The sequence below is a fragment of the Garra rufa genome, chromosome 24 (assembly GCF_049309525.1).
Source record: "Garra rufa chromosome 24, GarRuf1.0, whole genome shotgun sequence".
In the NCBI taxonomy this organism is placed as follows: domain Eukaryota; kingdom Metazoa; phylum Chordata; class Actinopteri; order Cypriniformes; family Cyprinidae; genus Garra; species Garra rufa.
This window is the reverse complement of record NC_133384.1, coordinates 4,824,591-4,843,386: the sequence shown is the minus strand read 5'-3', so window position 1 is coordinate 4,843,386 and position 18,796 is coordinate 4,824,591.

The window sequence follows — 18,796 nt, the reverse complement described above, 5'->3', positions numbered from 1 at the left end:
GATTTAAGCAGGCCTCCACAAGGTGTCACTGTATATACAGGGTAAAACACAAACAACTAGACACACACTCCACATCCCCATCCACATTCTGCCCCCTTGAGGATAAGCGACAGAAACAGGACTAGACCATCAGAATTAGAACCATGTACTACATTAATCTAAAATCATCCTTGCGTTACAAAAGAAAATTATGTAAAATAAATAAACTATATGGCTTAAAATGTCAAACACTGGCAAAGGATTTTTGTTTTGAACAATGGATTTTTTTTCACCATTTTACACCACAAGGAGGAAGCAAAGAGCTTTGAAAGAAACTTTGCTAACTTGTCCTCTACCTTCTTTAAACATTATTAGTCATGTTTGCTAAAGCAACCTTAACTATTACTATGACTCATACTTGGGGTTAAAAGTTTGAGCGAACAATATGGGCTCTTGACATAACCACCAGTAGCAACCATCACCCTCGCAAATGCATAGAAATGTGCTAAAATCTATTTTGAACACTTTGGATACCAAAATACCCACCCACAGCACCCTAGCAATTGTGACAGTAAGTTCTGTACAGAACCACTCAGACGTTCATAAAAAAAAAAATAATAATAATAAATATATAAGTAGTATGCAATCGCTCTTGTTAATACACTGTAGCTTTGATGCTTATGCCAGGCAACAAAGTATGTGTAAGACTTGGTTGTGATTTAATGGTTAAAGGAATTGTATTCTTATTACTATTATTATTGGATCCTTGTTTATTAGCCTGAAGGAGGAAGACATTTGGCAAAAGAACATGAGCTCATTAATGATCGCTTTCCAATAAATTTAAGTTTTTTTTAAGCTAGTTTTCTTGATGGCTTTCATTAATTTTGAGTGCTTGCTCAATTGGTTTCCTCTGGCAGATAATGCATTAACAGGGAAGAAACAACAGATGCATTTTTGCATAGTGAACGAATGCAAAAAAAATATCAGCCTATATACACAAAAACTGACATACTCATCCCTTGAAGTCCTCTGTCCTGCAGAGTTTAGCTTTTTCTAATAATCCTGGAAGCCTTGATTACATTACTCAGATGTGTTTGATTAGGCAGAACCCTCTAGAAACGTGGGCCTTGAGGGCCAGATTTGAGAAACCCATGCACCAGGCTGATATCTCTTTAAAGCATGGGTGTCTAAACTCGGTCCTGTAGAGGCACTGTCCTGCAGAGTTTAGCTTCAACTTGCCTGGAGGTATACCTAGTAAGACCTTGGTTAGCTGGTTCAGGTTTGTTTAATTGGGGTTAGAGCTGCATTCTGAAGGACAGTAGCCCTCCAGGAGCAGGATCGGACACCATTGCTCTACAGTATACAGTTGAAGTCAAAGGTTTACATACATCTTGCAGAATCTGCAAAATGTTAATTATTTGACCAAAATAAGAGGGATCATACAGAATGCATGTTATTTTTTATTTAGTACTGACCTGAAGATGTTAAACTGCCTGCTGTTTCTCAGAAAAGACTTTCAGGTCCTATAGATTCTTTGGTTTTTCAGCATTTTTGTGTATTTGAACTCTTTTCAACCATGACTGTATGGTTTTGAGATCCATCTTTTCACACTGAGGACAACTGAGGGACTCATATGCAACTATTACACTGCAAAAAAATGCTTTTCTTACTTAGATTTTTTGTCTTGTTTCCAGCCAAAATATCTAAAAATTCTTAAATCAAGAGGGATTTTCTAGACGAGTAAAAATTATTGTCTTGTTTTCAGAAAAAACATGTCACAATCAAGTGTGTTTTTGCTTGAAACAAGCAAATTAATCTGCCAATGGGGTAAGAAAAATAATCTTGTTATAACATAAACTCACTTAATTCCGACTTGTTTTCAGAAAAAAAAAAAAAAATAATAATAATAATTTTTACTTGTCTATCAAATCCATCTTGATTTAAGAATTTTCAGATATTTTGGCTTGGAAACAAGACAAAAAATCTAAGTAAGAAAAGCATTTTTTGCAGTGTACAGAAGGTTCAAACGCTCTCTGATGCATCAGAAGGAAAAACAATGCATTAAGATCCAAGCTATGAAATTTTAAATTTCCTTTTAATCTGAAGATCAGGGTAAATTTGATTTATTTTGTCTTCTTTTAATTTACACACCCTCATTCCATTCAAAAGTTTTCACCCCCAGCTCTTAACGCATCACTTTTCATTCTGAAGCATCAGTAAACTTTTTGAATTCAACTGTATTATACAAACCAGTGTCTTTTTGTGTTCCATGAGAAAAAAGGTCAAGTTGAGCAGCATGGAAATGGATAGATAACAGAATCATCTTTAGAAGGTGTGAGTCAACTGAACTGAGCAAATTTATATGAAGTTTAAGTTTTAAACTGACAGATCACTCAAAAATGCAAATTCTGTCATCAATTAGGGGTAAATTGGGACACAAAATAACCTGAATCCCCCCCCCCCCCCCCTCATTTGTTCCAAACCTGTATGAATTTCGTTCTTCTGCAGAACACACAAGATACAGTATTTTGAAGAATGCTGGTAACCAAAGACATTTCTAATTTCAAAACTTCTCTTTTGTGTTGTGCAAAAGATTGTTATACAGGTTTGGAATGACATGAGGATGAATAAATTATGAATTTTCTTTCATTTTTTGTTAACTAACCCTTTAAATGGGTGCTATTATGTTTTTTCACATTTCCAACATCAGTTTGTAATGTTGCTGTTTGAGAATAAGATAGATCTGCAAGGTTACAAATTCAAAGTCCACTCTAAAAGAAGATTCTCTTTAACAGAAAACACTTTTCAGCAAACGGATTGTTCGGACTGCAGTGCACTGTTTCTGGATATTGTGAAGTCAGTATCACTCATTTGAATACATTTCAAGTAAAAAGGGAGACATGGTCTGGTTGAGAAGAACAGAAGATTACATTTTTTTCCACTCCGGTCCCAAAACCCCTTTGTTTGGCCTTCCTAAGGTGGACACATTTATTTTTTATCACTGTTCCTGAACATTATAACCCCAATGTTTATCGGTGTGCTCCACATTTTACAGAGAACAGCTTCCAGAACCTAAGAGAGTACAATGCCTGCTACACACAAAAGCTTCTCCTGCAGCTGTATAATAGTTTTACTGCAGTTAATGTAATAATGCTGTAATTAAATAATGCTACATTGATCACATATTATGGCTGTACTTTTCCCATATGCAGTAACTGCAGTTACTTTAAAATGGTGCATAACATTGTATCTAAAATGTATAAGAAAAAAAGAAGAAAAAAAAAAAAAACATACAGCCTTTGCACTTGCAAAGGTTCTGCATGATCCTTGGTCTTGGTAAGGAACGTGTCATTTCCGTAACACGCTCTAAGCTATTCACTACTCACTGGGCCAGCTAACCAATCAGAGTACATTTCAGAAGGAGGGGCTTCATTAAAACAGAATGGGAATAGAACTGCTGCAAAAAAAAAAAAAAAAAAAAAAAAAATGCGTTTTTGGGACAATCAAGACTTTAAAACTGGCCACAAAAAGAAGTCTATGATGTTTAAATATTCCTGTCTGAAAGCTCATTATAATTGACCTAGAACCCAACCTAAAATCTAATACACTACTGAAAGAATTGAAGTGGACATGGTGAAGAAAAAAAAACAAACAAACAAAAAAAAAAAACAATCCTGACAACATGCAAAATGGAACAAACAAACTTTCACATTGTCAGGTTACAAAAGTCACGAGTTGGCGCATTCGATTAATGGAATGCTTGTATCCTTGTGTGTGAAAAATAACTTGACTTTGTTTTTGGCCAGGGACACAAGATTGATGACCATAGATGAGTTCTGCCATGAGGCTCGTCCTGGTCTAATGGAACGTCAAGGATTCTTTCAAGGTTAACTCTGCGGAGGTGTCCAGGGCCTGAGGTGTCCGGCCAGACAGCCGAAAGCGTGGAAGATGATCAGGAAATCACCAGAGAACTCACTAATCTCTTCACATTACAGCCCAGAGAGACAGCACAAAGACGCACACAGCACCCAATGCCTCTGGTTCCGTTTTTTGTGTCAGATAGATGTGACAGCTATGGGATTTCACCATAATAACCTCTCTAAGGACCCTGATAATTGTGTCACTTTCCAAAGCTGTCCACAAAAGTGCCCACAGAACAGATGACTGCTATACGAGTAGGTAGAGATACTGTTATATTAATGACAGCAATAAGCAAGGCCATGCGCTAGAAAAATGTTACCATTGTCAAGGAATGTAATGTATACAACATAAAGCAGAAAGCCCCTTGAACCTGATAAAATCACTATAGCACCTTGTCAGCTGGCTTATTTGATTTATAAAATCACAACATCTGTAATATGTTCAAGAGACCAATTGTCAATATTACTGTTAACAGTAAAAGTAATAATTTTGACAAGTAATATAGTCCATTAGCCTAGAACCTTTCGTGTGTCAAGTAAGGGTTTCTATGCACCTATCAACAGAAAAGTCATACACCGCTTTGACCTCCACATGAAAAGCACTGCAGATAGTGTTGTCACGGAAGGGTGATTTTACAAGGTTGCTAGGTAGCAAGAAAGAGGGAATTGCACACAGTAAACAGCGAAAACTGTGAAAGAAAAAGAAAAAGGTAGCACGCTTTTGAGCTTAGAACAGAAACAAGACCTGGCAACTGAAAAAAAACAAAAAAAAAAGGTCTGAAATGGTGGTGCTCTTTTTGAAGTTAAATCTTTTACCTAAAGCTAGTTTAAGATTTGCACAGGATCACTCTCTCTTCTATTAGTACTATGGCCCCCAACAAGTATAAAAGTGTGCCAATGCATTCTGAAATCTAAAGGATGCTTTGCAGACTGCTGTTAAATTAGAACATTCTAAGCCTTTAATCACTTGGAATCCACTATGGATCTGATTAATTGTTTACATTTTTTTTTCTTTATGAATTTGATTGATGCATAATTCTATATCGTTGTAGGTAAATCTGGGCTGTTGTACGAAATATATAAAATTACACAAACAAATAAAATATTAATACAAGTAACTATAACTGTAACAAAAAGTCAGCTTCAAATAGCAAGTATATGAAGTTAATTCCCAAAAACTAAAGTTGTATGGGGTGCAGGTAAATTAAACGTGATTTGCTGTGACATCACAATCATACAGAGCTGTCATATGAGCAGACTCCTCCCTCGGTCAAAATCGAGGGGTGAACAACTTGCCCAAAATTGGAAATCTCTTCAATCTGGGGTGCATTTCCCAAAAGCATTGTTACCTAACAATGGTTCCACTGAACTCTATTGGTAACGACAAATCTTGCGACCACAGAGTCCTAGAATAAGGACACACAGCTGTTTTTAATCTTTCCATGAATGATACAACAAGTGCTTTTGGGGATTAAACAGTTTGTGGAGTTTGCAAATGTAAGGTTAGTGACATCAAATCTTTTGGTCTTTCAGAGTTTTGACAATGCCGTAATTTGAGTATGGGGCAAACATTATAATGCCAGATCATAACACAACAAAGGTGTTTTCTTCTTTCTTTCTTTCTTTCTTTCTTTCTTTCTTTCTTTCTTTCTTTCTTTCTTTCTTTCTTTCTTTCTTTCTTTCTTTCTTTCTTTCTTCTGTCTTAAAGGGGTCATTGGATGCCCATTTTCCACAGGTTGATATGATTCTTTAGGGTCTTAATGAAGAAGAAGTCTATAACATACTTTGGTTAAAAAAAACACAATGGTAGTGTAAAAAAACACTCTTTTTACCTTGTCAAAATCAGCCCTTTTTAGAGCGAGCTATTCTGTTGCATGTTCCTTTAAATGCTAATGAAATCTGCTCGTCCCGCCCCTCTCTGCTGTGGGATGATGAGCCGTAATGTTTACTTTAGTCGCATTTAGCAGCGAAACTTGCTAACTAGCACATTATTAAGAAAGGCCATTTGCAAGAGATGCATAAAAAACCCCTTATATTCACTTCTGCTGTGGGGGAAGCTGCATCACGAATGATTCACATGAACACAGACGCATATGTAGATCGGGATCAGCACTTTCCTTTCAAAAACTAAAGTAACATTAATCCCCTGCATCTTCAGCGCTCAGATGTCGGGAGTAAATGACAACTGCAGAAATCGCAGAAAACAGAAATCGCTCAATCAGAGACATTCTTGTCTTCCCCTGCACCTGAGTCGACACAATGGCGATCGGAATCGGACTGTTTCAGCTCGGTGAGGGCGGGTCTAAGGTAAGGCGCTCATGTCAATCAACTATGATGGTAGCGGCCTCTGTCGGTGTGCCATCACACCGACAAGAAGCTGAGAATGATTTGATTTTAAAAAGGGGATATTGAAGATTAAAAAGGGGATATTTTAAAGATTAAAAAAAATAAATAAATACCACTGGGTGGATTTTTATCATTGTAGGGTGGTTGTGTACACAAACTACCAACACACATTAATGTTCAAACAACATGTAAAAGTGAGTTTTGCATCCGATGACCCCTTTAATAAACCAAAGAAACATTTATTGTACATGCATTTCAGGTTTCTCAAACTAAACTTAAAAAAGTAGTTTGATGTAGTGCTATAAAATGATAATATAAGATAAAAAAAATATATGGTAGGCCAACTTTGATTATATAATTTATATTCAAAATCACTGTTTATAAATTTATAATATTTATAATTTATGTCACACTGGTACTTTGTAGAAAATGTCTTTACCTGGAGAACCATCTGTTCTCTGCAGTAGCCTACTGTTGAGATGAGAACCGATCCAAATGATTCAAAGCGTTAGTGACCTATGATACAAAATGAATGATGAACCGATTCAGGCATCATTTAACACAGTTAAAAATGTTAACTGAAAAGAACTCAAAAGAATGATTCGCAGATAGGGAATCACTATTATCACTGTTCTTATTATGAACAGCTGACATAAAATGTGGGTCATGCTGAAATATTATGATGAAAATGTGTCTAAAATTGGTATACATTAATCATTCTAAACGTTAATCTAAAATTACCAGGGTCTTCTGCACCAGTACAAGTCTTCAAATGCACATTAAAAAGTAGCCTACAACTTACCCACTTGAAAGTCTATATAGAAGGTAAGCGTCATATTGTTGATTCATATGCATTGTTCAGGTTCTACAGAAACCGTTACGTTTAACTTAAAATTCCAACTTGTAATCTGAAGAGGCTGTGATCAGAAAAGATCTTGTTCTGAAAAGACGACGCATGTTTCTATTAATTTGGCCTGTACGTGGCACAAGCAACAAACACTCAGTGTGAGTAATGAGTCAACTGCAGTTGCCTACTTCTTACCGACTTGAAAGCCTGTGTTAAGAAGGTAAGTGTCCTATTGTTGATTCATATGCATTGGTCAGGTTCTACAGCAACCACTACATTTTACAGAATTTTTAAAATTCTGCCACGGGTTGCTGGGGGTGAGGAGCCATAGGGAAATACGCAGGAGCCAGGAGATACAAAACAAACAAATATTTAATTAATCCAAACAAAAATCCAGGGAAGCACACAACCAACATAACTTTGGGACAGCACAAAGGAAACTGAGGAACAAACGGCTTATAAGGGGTGGCAAAAGGGAGTGGTTAGGAACAAGAACAGGTGGAGCAGATTACACTAACGAGGGGGAAGTCCAAATATGGGCATGGGTGAAACCAAATACAAACAGAACAACAGGGGAGACAATGGGAAAAACCAAAACATGAAGTCCATGGGGGGAGAAACACTAGGAAACACTAACAAAACAGTCCATAAACCTGACAACTTGTAGTCCGAAGCGGTTGTGACCAGAAAATAACTTTCACTTCAAAGACAAAGCGGGTGTTTCTAAGTCCTGTACATGACGCAAGCAACAAACACTCAGTGCGAGTCTGTTGCATGTACAAAGGACTCTTCTTTTCAGTGAATCAAAAAAAGAAAAGAAAAAAACTCAACACAACAAGCGTATTCTGATTCAGGAACTGAATCAGGGTTTAGGTAAGGGAACTGGGATGGCAATGGCACAAGCTTAATTCTGTGCTCACACAGTGACACATTTTTGTGTTGATTTTGATGTTTGTTTTGGATTATTGTCCTGATGGAAGATCCAACCACAGCCCATATACGATTTCTAACAGAGGCAGTCAGGTTTAGATTTTTTATCTGCTGGTATTAGACAGAATCCATAATGCCATGTATCTGAACCTGAAGATGTCCAGGACCTCCGGCAGAAAAATTGGCCCACAACATTAAAGACCCAGCAGTATTTTTAACCGTGGACATGGGGCACTTTTTATCTCTGTTTGTACCAAACCTATCTGGTGGGTTTGTTGCCAAAAAAACTAATTTTTTTAGTTTCATCTGACTATAGAAGCCAGTCCTTTTTGAAGTTCCAGTCGTGTCTGACAACTGAATATGCTAGAGTTTGTTTTTGGGTGAGCAAGAAAGATAGTTTTCCTGAAACCCTCTGGAACAGCATGTGGTGATGTAGGGGCTGTTTGATAACTTTATTTAAGGCTTTCGTAACTAATCTCTGCAATTTTCCAGCTATTTTGTGAAGCTCAACAAACTTGTTCTGCACATCAGAACTACATTATTTGGTTTTACTCCTTGTGATGGATGATTAAGGGAATTTGGCCTTTGTGTTCCTCATATTTATAATCCTGTGGAACAGAAACTCATGGCTGGAAAATTTTAAATTCCTAGCCACCCTGGTGTGCTAAAAAAATTATATTAATGAGAATATACTTCAGAGATATTTTACTCAGATACATTTCTATGGGTGCCAATAATTGTGGCCAACGTGAACTAGAGAAATGCATTTATTTCATATTGAAAGGTTAGAATTTTGTACATTTTTTGAATTAAAGATCTAAAAGGATAAACGATGCAGATTCATTTTCACAGCCACCTTTGCTCATATTTACCAAGGGTGCCAATATTAGTGGAGAGCACGGTAGAGTATAGAATTCTGTTGCATAAAGTATCTGTATCTTTATCATATGAACTGTCAGTCAGAAACTGATTTAAGTTTCATAAGCCTACACAAAACCTGGGAGGACAGATGTGCCTGAAACAATGATAACTTGCAGTTCAGTCAGATGCTGATTCAGTTACCACACTGGCAGATTAAGCATGTTCACTTGAGTGAAAGATTTTCAGACAGGTTTAAACCACTTTATGAGTCTTTGTGAATGATTCATTAAAAGATCATGAGAGTCATTTGCTCATGAATCATACTACGCTGATATGTTTGCTTGTTTGTTTATTTTTTCATATAGCCTGCAAGGACAACTTAATGTAGATTTTGTCTATTATACCGTGGTATACTGTCTTTTGTCTCATCGCATCATCAATTCAGAGTGAAAATTTGCAACTCAAGTAAAATATGTGCACTCGCGTGTGAGGGAAAGAGGAGGGGAGCGTATGTTTGTGAACTGGAACAGGTGCTACTGTTAATTCTGATTGGTTGAAAGTTAGTCATTGAAAAAGTTTGAATTACTACCCTCTAACTTGTTTTCTAAATCTATCAAATGGACTTGCCTCTGTCAAAGTCTCTAAACAACTGCAATGGGAATTCTGAGTAAAATATTGGCTGTTTTACAACAGATTTAAAAGTGCCTCATCAGATGATAACTATGAAACTATCCATTTTATAAGCTGCATTTAACATCTCTTCTTAATGTGTACATTTAACTGCACTGATTTTAAGTGTTCAGTGTAATGGTTTATAAGTGGTGGAAGTCTTAAAACCATTGTTCCAGCATTATTGTTAGAAATGTTCTCAGTTAATTTCTTGGCAGTCTAACAAATCGAGAGTTCTTAAGAAAGTTTCAAAAGAGCCAAAGTAATTTAAAACAAATATTCTCATATTAAACCATGTGAGATTGAGATGAAAATGAAAAAAAGCTATAAAGCTGCAGACAAAACTTAAAAGCATTTTCTTGATCTGACAAGATCTAATCTGATTGCCTGATTTTATGCAGCTTCTGGGAGTCTGAGTGCACGTTTGCATCAGTCCATCTGCATAATGTGGGATGTTTACCAAGGTTGATACCATAGGCATTTCTGAGGAATGACTATTCATGCTGCTGCCAAAAAAAGCTTTGATGCATCAAGGCATGGACTCCACAAGACCTTGCACCAAGACATTAGCAGCATCCATTAAGTCCTGCAAGTTGTAAGGTGGTGCCTCCATGTATCGGATTTGTTGGTCCAGTAAATCCCATAGATTCTCAATCAAATTTGGGAATTGAGAATTTGAAGGCCAAAGCAGCACCCTGAATACTTTGTCATGTTGCTTAAACCATTCCTAAACAATTTTTGCAGTGTAGCAGGGTGCATTATCCACCTAAAAAAGGCCATTGATATCAGGGAACACCACTGCCATGAAGGAGTATAAATGGTCTGCATCCATATGAATGTGGATGTCATCTCTTACTCAGGTAAATGACTCACTGCCATCTGCCAGATCTAAAAGAAGACGTGATTCATCAGACCAGACAACCTTCTTTCATTGCTTCATGGTTCAGTTCTTATGCTCACATGCCTATCTTTTGGAATTGTTCTGAAGCAATCCAACTGCAATGCAATAATGCAATTTGAGCTACAGTATCTTCTGTGTTTTTGGACCAGACGGACTAGCGTTCGCTCCCCGTGTGCATCAATGAGCCTTGGGCACACATGACCTTGATACCATTGTACCGGTTGTTCTTCCTTAAACCACTTTTGGAAGGTACTAACCACTGTATACAGGGTACACCACCACAAGCCCTAGTCAAAGTCACTTAGATCTTTTTGCTTGCCCATTATTCTTGCTCCCAACACATTAAATTCAATAACTGACTGTTCACTTGATGCCTAATATATCCTAGCCCTTGACAGGTTCTATTGTAACAGTATAATCAATGTAATTTTGTGGTTTCATTGTTGTGGCTGATCATTGTGTCAATAATCTCATGAGCCTCTGCTCTAATTCATTTTAAGAAGGACCTGCAAGCAGAAGAGAAAAAAGGTGTATAGGAGAATGTGTACCTGAAGTACTGACATCCCACTTCTCTGGCTTTCCTTCTCATAAACGCTGTTGTCAGCCAGCGACACAGGGACAATTAATCTCTTCACAGAAAAAAACACAAATGCGCAAACACAAAAGGCATCAAGATGACAAGACAAGGCAGTTCAATATTCCAGATTTTCATTGCCATCAAGTGCACAAATAGCAGTGATAAACTTGTTCAGGCTGAACAGTAACAGACTGCCACTGTGGGATTCTGTTCATATGTCCGTAATTGAGATTTTCAATTTGGTATGATGAGCTGTAACACAAATTTGTTTGTTATCAGAATGGAAACTAGTACCCAGAGACAGACAGAAACAAAGCACAGATTGGGATGTGGCCTTTGATACAACAGAGAGAGAGAGAGAGAGAGAGAGAGAGAGAGAGAGAGAGAGAGAGAGAGAGAGAGAGAGAGAGAGAGAGAGAGAGAGAGAGAGAGAGAGAGAGAGAGAGAGAGAGAGAGAGAGAGAGAGAGAGAGAGAGAGAGAGAGAGAGAGAATTGAATTTTACAAAAACTTTAATACAATTTTCAAGAATTAAATTACAATCATAAACATTTATCAATCAGATCATAACAAAGTTCACAAAAAGAAAAATACTACTTCATTTTCAAACAGACAACACAGGGCACTATTGCAACACCAAATATTAACAAAAGTATCGAGATCATCAACAAATTTATAATAATTAAAATCAATCAAGATTCTTGCCTGTACCATATTAAAAAGAAGTTCAACTACATTTTGTTCTACATTATCCTCAATTTTTTTCTTTCTACTCAGATAAATTGCTAGTTTAGCCTTACCTATGATAAAATTCAACAACTGACAATGAAATCTTTTCTCTCTAGCATATTTAAAACCAAAAATAAACAATTCCACAGAAAAGGTTTCACCACATCTTTCAAAAATATTGCTTAATGACAAAAATAGAGGTTTTAACCTGTAACACTTTGCAAAAGCATGGAAGACAGTTTCTCTTTCATTACAAAAAGGACATTTGTCACTACTTTCAGGGTTTATAACAGATACAAAGGAATTAACCGCAATGGCTCCATAAAGGATTTTCCATTGCAAATCTCCAGTTTTCATTATCAATGGTGGTTTATAGAGTGACCTCCACTGAGGTTTTATATCTGCACTCAAATTGAAAACGGTACGCCACGGGGTGTCAACTTTCCCATCCAACATCTTTTTGTTAAAACTAAGCACACAGTATTTATATAATTTTTTTCCAACACAGGATAAAAAATCAATATACACAGTACTGCAAGACTCCAAAAAAACTCCAGAAAAATTTTCCACATTCACAGCAAAGACTAAATTTGGAAAAGGAGCCACTGAGTTGGGTTCGATAAGCCCATCTCGGAACCTAGACAACAGAGTTAATTCAGTTGGTTCAAGTGTAGATTTCCATTTTGATAAAAGCTTTGTGATGATGCGAACAGACTTGAAGCCCAACTTTTGAGCAATTGTACCATTGTTCTTTAGGTCACGGCCTGTTTCCTTCAATAAAAGGCCCAAGGTTAGGATCCTGCTATCAATGAGGGCTTTGTTAAGTCCTGGAAATAAACCATTTCTAGACAAATCCATTCGTGTACCATATATTAAGGGCTCCTCCAATAACCAATGAAGTGATTGCAGATCCTCTGTTCGCTTGAAGTGAAAAAGATTCCAGACTTTAAAAATGTTCCTATAGAAAATTGGTAGTCCAGAAACGTCTATGTCCGAAGAATTCACGAGGAAAAGATTTTTGTCCAATCCTAGACCTTTGAACTTGCGTAGAATGACATGAGCAACAGCACACCACTTCACATCAGAAGAACTAACCAACAGTTTCTGAATACGCTGAAGCCGAAAAGTTGCCACTCTGCTCTGCAGATGTACCAAACCTTGACCCCCTTCTTCTTTAGATAGAAAGAGCAAACTTTGAGGAATCCAATGTATATTGTCCCAAAAAAAATCAACTAAGATGGCTTGAACTTTCTTCAACAAAAGAGAGGGGGGATCAATACATGCAAATTTATGCCATAAAGAGGACGCAACCAAGTTATTAATTATTAGGATACGACCCCTATACGACATTGCTGGAGTCAGAAATTTCCATCTTTCTAAGCGTCCTTTAATTTTTTCTACAACATTTTCCCAATTCATTTGTAAGGTAGAATCGTCTCCCAAAAAAACACCTAAGTATTTAAGACCTGTTCTTCCCCAAAAAAGACCTTCTGGTAATTTTGGCTTTCCTCTCAACCATTTACCTAATAAAAGAGTTTCACTTTTTCCCCAGTTTACATTTGCAGATGATAACTTCTTAAAATCGGATAATATCTTCGATAATTTTTCAATGTCATCTTGATCATTAATCATTATGAGGACATCATCAGCATAGGCTGATAAAATAAAATTATCTTTGCAATTTGGCAAACATACACCTTTTAACTGAACTCTAAATTGCTGTAAAAGGGGCTCAATTGCTAAGGAATAAAGCATTCCAGATAATGAGCATCCCTGTCGAACACCTCTATTCACTTTAAAAGGAGCACATAAACCACCATTGATTTTAATAAGACTCTCAATATCACAATAAAGAACCTTTATAAGATCTATAAACTTTGGGCAAAAGCCGAATGATTTTAAAACTTTCCAAAGGTAACAATGTTCCACACGATCAAAAGCTTTTTCTTGGTCTAAAGAGATTAAGCCACAATCCAAATTAAGCATCTTGGAGACCTCTAACATATCACGAACCAACGAAATATTATCAATTATCGTTCTGCCAGGGACACAATAAGTTTGATCAGAATGGATGACATTATCCATTACTTCTGCTAATCGAGTTGCCAGAATTTTAGAGAGCAGTTTATAATCACTACAAAGCAGAGATATGGGACGCCAGCATCTTATATCAGTGAGGTCGCCTTTCTTGGGCAAGAGGGTTAATACTGCTCTCCGGCAGCTTAGAGGAAGCCGGCCCTCAGCCAGGCTTTCATTTAACACCTCTAACACATCCTCTTCCAGGACAGCCCAGAAAGTCTTATACCACTCAATTGGTAGACCATCAACTCCTGGAGCTTTTACTCCATTCCTTGAAGTGCTTTAAACAACTCAGCTCTTCCAAGAGCACCTGAGATCTTTGCATTGTCTTCTTCTGATAATTGAGGTAGATCATCAAAAAAGGCATCCTCCCTCTCATATTCTGCTCCGAGTTCATTTGTGTACAGTTTTTCATAAAAACTGATTGCTCTCTTTCTAATTTCTTTGGGATTAGACAAAAGCTTACCAGACTCCGAACGTAGAGCATGGATAACTCTGCTCTGTCCATTTTTCCTTTCCAAGCTGAAAAAGAAACTGGAGGGAGCATCCATATGATTTAATTTTTGGAATCGTGATCTGACCAAAGCTCCTTGTGTTTTAACCTGCAGTAAATCATTCAGCTGTGTCTTCTTTTTTGCTAGAATATCAAAATAGTTTTGGGTTCTAGTTGATTCAGCCAATTCTTGTAGTTTTAGGATATCAGCCTCCAAGATACTTACATTTAAAAAGGTCTCAGCAGTGATATTAAGAGTATATTGTGTACAAAATTGCTTTATTTGGACTTTTCCATAGTCCCACCATTGCCTTACAGAGTTAAAAGTTTCCTTCTTTGTCTTAAAATCATTCCAAAAAATTGTAAACATTTTTTAAAAATATTTATCATTTAATAAATTAGCATTTAATTGCCAATAGGCACTCTTTGGTTTAATTGAATTAACAAACACATGACACTGTACCATACAATGGTCAGAGAAACCTAAAGGAGTGATTAAACATTTTTTAATGATGTTGCAGTGATGATTGAAAATATAAAACCTATCTAGCCTAGCTAAAGAAATCGTATTGTCACGAACATGTGTCCAAGTATACTGTCTTTGGGTTCCTTCTAAATGCCTCCACACATCACATAACTCATAGGTTTTAACAAGTTGAATAAGGCGTTTACGAGAAGGTGCGTGCGGTTCGATGTGATGTGATTTCTATCCAAGTTCGATACAGTACAATTGAAATCACCACCTAAAAAAAGATATTCTTCTCCATGACAGTTTTGTATAATAGAACTAAGTATGTCTAGAAAAACCATTCTTTCAACAGCAGAGGTAGGGACGTATACACAAATCAGAACAAAAGTACACTTTTCAAAAGTAACCTTTACTTTCAAGAGTCTTCCTTTAATGACTTCGTCAATCTGATATGTATGGGGAGACATTTTTTTTGTAAAAAGGATAGCAACTCCTCCACTGAGTGAGGTATTATGACTCAAGATTGAGAGCCCACTCCACTCTACTGCCCATTCAGGGGCATTTCTAATATCACTATGCGTCTCTTGTAGCATAGCAATATCTATTTTCTTTAGTTTAATTTCTTCAAACAAACCAGCTCTTTTTTTTATATCTCTCAATCCATTAACATTGATTGTTGCTATGTTTACCTCACAAATAATTAAAGAAAAAAAGAGAGAAATAAACAAAAACAGAGGTGAACACACATACTCTTTCATGGTTTTAAAGTTAGGTCTTTCCACTGTCAACATTGTTATCCTCTAATGAAAGCTTTCTCACAATTTTTTTCAACCGGTAAACCTCCTTGTTTGTGAACAAACCCTCAGACATAGAAAACCTGACCTTGTCAGCAAATTTTCTTGTGTCTGGGAAAAATTCAGCTACACACACACCTCTTCTATTTTTTGTTGCTCTTAAAAAGAGTTTAATATCCTCAACTTCATAGCCACTGCTAGTAAAGTCACTTTGAGACAAACAAATGCTGGAATCAGAAGATTCACTGTCACTTTCTATGTCTTCATCAATATGTGTACTTCCAATGTCTATCTTTATGGCCTTTGCAATTTGAGGAGAATCAGTATTTTTCCTTTTATTTGGGACTTTGAAATGAATTTGCTCTGTTTCTGTCTCATTTTTATCCAGATGTTGATGAGACTGCGGCATATTAGACTCATCATCACCTTCTTGCATTTCTGTCTGTACACTAGGATCATATGTTTCAGTGTTAACAAGATCATTTTTACCAGCCATAGTAACAGAGCCAACTTCCTGAGATTCTAAACTCACTCTCTCAGATACAGCGTCTCCGATCCTCTTATCGGTATTCACGGTTTCACTCGCAGAAATTCCCGATGGTCCCGCTTTAACAGTCTCATTCACATTTTTCTCACTATCATCATTGACTTTGTTAGGACAAGAACGAATTAAATGTGTTGTTTCTCCACACCTAAAACACTTCATTTTCTCTGTTGTGACATAAATAATATAATCACAATCCTCTACTTTGAGGCGAAGTGACAAATCAATCTCTTCATCATCTTTTAAGATCATGAACAGATAGCGTCTAAAAGACACCACATGTTTCAACAACGGAGACTTGCATCCAACTGGAATCATCTTAATCGGTGATACAACTTTACCGTACCGTGACATAATATTAACTAGAGTTTCATCACTGACAAACGGAGGAACGTTCGATAATAACACTTTCTTAGACGGCATAGAAAGCGGGAGTACCGGAGTAAAATTCTCACCCACAACAATGCCGGTTTCAACTAGCTCGTTAGCTTTTTCAACTGAACTAAGAAAGATTACTACGGCACTGTTCATTCTAGAGGCCGACAATACATGCTCATGTCCCAACATTTCACCTGCAGCCAAACAACATTCCTCTACGGTCACCGCGGACGCCACTTTCACTCCGTGACGCCGTGTGAGGGAACTTAAAGTTTGCGATCGCGGGGCCGCCATGCTGCCAATAGCAACAGCAGCACACACGGCCAAACTCAATAATAACAACACGAAAAACTCCAATTACTAAACTAATCCTACAAAGCAGAGAGAAAAAAAAGAAAGAAAAGTACTCACATTCACTTCTCACACTCAAGCCACTCAGCCTCACACACCTGTCCACTCGCACCGGAAACGGAAACGAGAGAGAGAGAGAGAGAGAGAGAGAGAGAGAGAAACGTAAGTTATGGTTACCAACTTAGCACTGTATGCATACAGTCAAGACTTAAAGTTACTTTTATTCAACCAGCAAGTTTTTTTTGACCGGAAATGACACATGCTTCTCCCAAAATATAGTAAGACGATGTACAAGAGGCATCACTGTGGAAAAAAATATTACTCATCTTTTATTTACATTTGAACAAAAAGTGGCATGTCCAAAATCATTCATACACTTCTCATTAATCAATAGAAAAGCCTTTATTGGCTATTACAGCAATCAAACGCTTCCTATAATTGCTGACCAGCTTTTTGCATGTATCCACTGGTATTTTTGCCCATTCATCTTTAGCGATAAGCTCCAACTCTTTCAGGTTGGAGGGTCCCCTTGCCATCACCCTGATCTTTAGCTCCCTCCACAGATTCTCAATTTGATTTAAATCAGGACTCTGGCTGGGCCACTGCTAAATGTTAATGTTTTGTCTGCTATCCATTTCTTCACCACTTTTGCTGTGTGTTTTGGGTCGTTGTCATGCTAAAATGTCCACTGGTGACCAAGGCCAAGTTTCTCTGCAGACTGCCTGATGTTGTTGTTGAGAATTTTGATGTATTGCTCCTTTTTCATGCTGCCGTTTTGCTGTGATTTGGTTCCCTGGTCCACTGGCCAAAAAACACCCCCAAAAACATTAGGTTCCCATTACCATGTTTGACAGTGGGGATGGTGTTCTTAAGGTTGAAGGCTTCTCCTTTTTTACACCAAATGAAGGCTACATCATTGTGGCCAACAATTCAATTTTTGTTTCATCTTACTATAAAACAGAAGACCAGAAGTCTTCTTCTTTGTCCAGATGAGCATTTGCAAAGGCCAAGCGGGCTTTTGTGTGCCTTATCTGGGTAAGTGGTGTCCTCCTTGGTCTACATCTGTGGAACCCAGCAGTGTGCAGTGTCCGTTGGACTGTCTGTCTTGAGATGTTGCCACCAGCAGAGCCTAGATTCATCAGGATGGCCTTGGTGGTGATCCTTGGATTCTTTTTTACTTCTCTCACTATCCTCCTGGCCAGCACAGGTGTCACTTTTTTTCACAGTGCGGAACATCTTGTTTTTTAATAATACTTTGCACTGTAGCCACTGGAACTTCAAAACATTTAGATATGGTTTTATAGCCCTTTCCTGACTTGTGAGCAGCCACAAAGCACAGCCGCAGGTCCTCAGTGAGCTCCTTTGTCTTAGCCATGACTGTCCACAAACCAACAGCAGAGAGCTTCTGTTTTTCACCTGTTGAGTTGATTAAAACAGCTGTTCCCAATGAATCAGAGTAATTAGGATGCTTTAGAACAGCTTGGACTATTTGGAATGGTATAGAACTTTGGATTTTCCCATAGACTGTGACAGTTTGCAAAGGGTATGAATAATTTTGGACATGCCACAATGATTTTTCCACAATGATGCCTCTTGTACATCGTCTTATTATCTTTTAGGAGAAGTCTCATTTCCGGTCAAAAAATAATAATACTTTGACAGGGGTATGAATAATTTTGTGCTTGACTGTATGTTTGATAAATTAAAACAAAAAAATCCTTGTAAATTTTATTGGTCTAAATTAAGTGTAAACTGATAAAATGTATACCTTGAATACATTGTGAATACAGTTATGGGGGTAATGCATTACAAGTAACATGAGTTATGTAATAGGATTACTTTTTCAAGTAACTAGTAAAGTAATGCCTTACTTTGTAATTTACAAGAAAATAGCTACTTTGTCAAGTAACACCAGTTACTTTGTTTTCCCT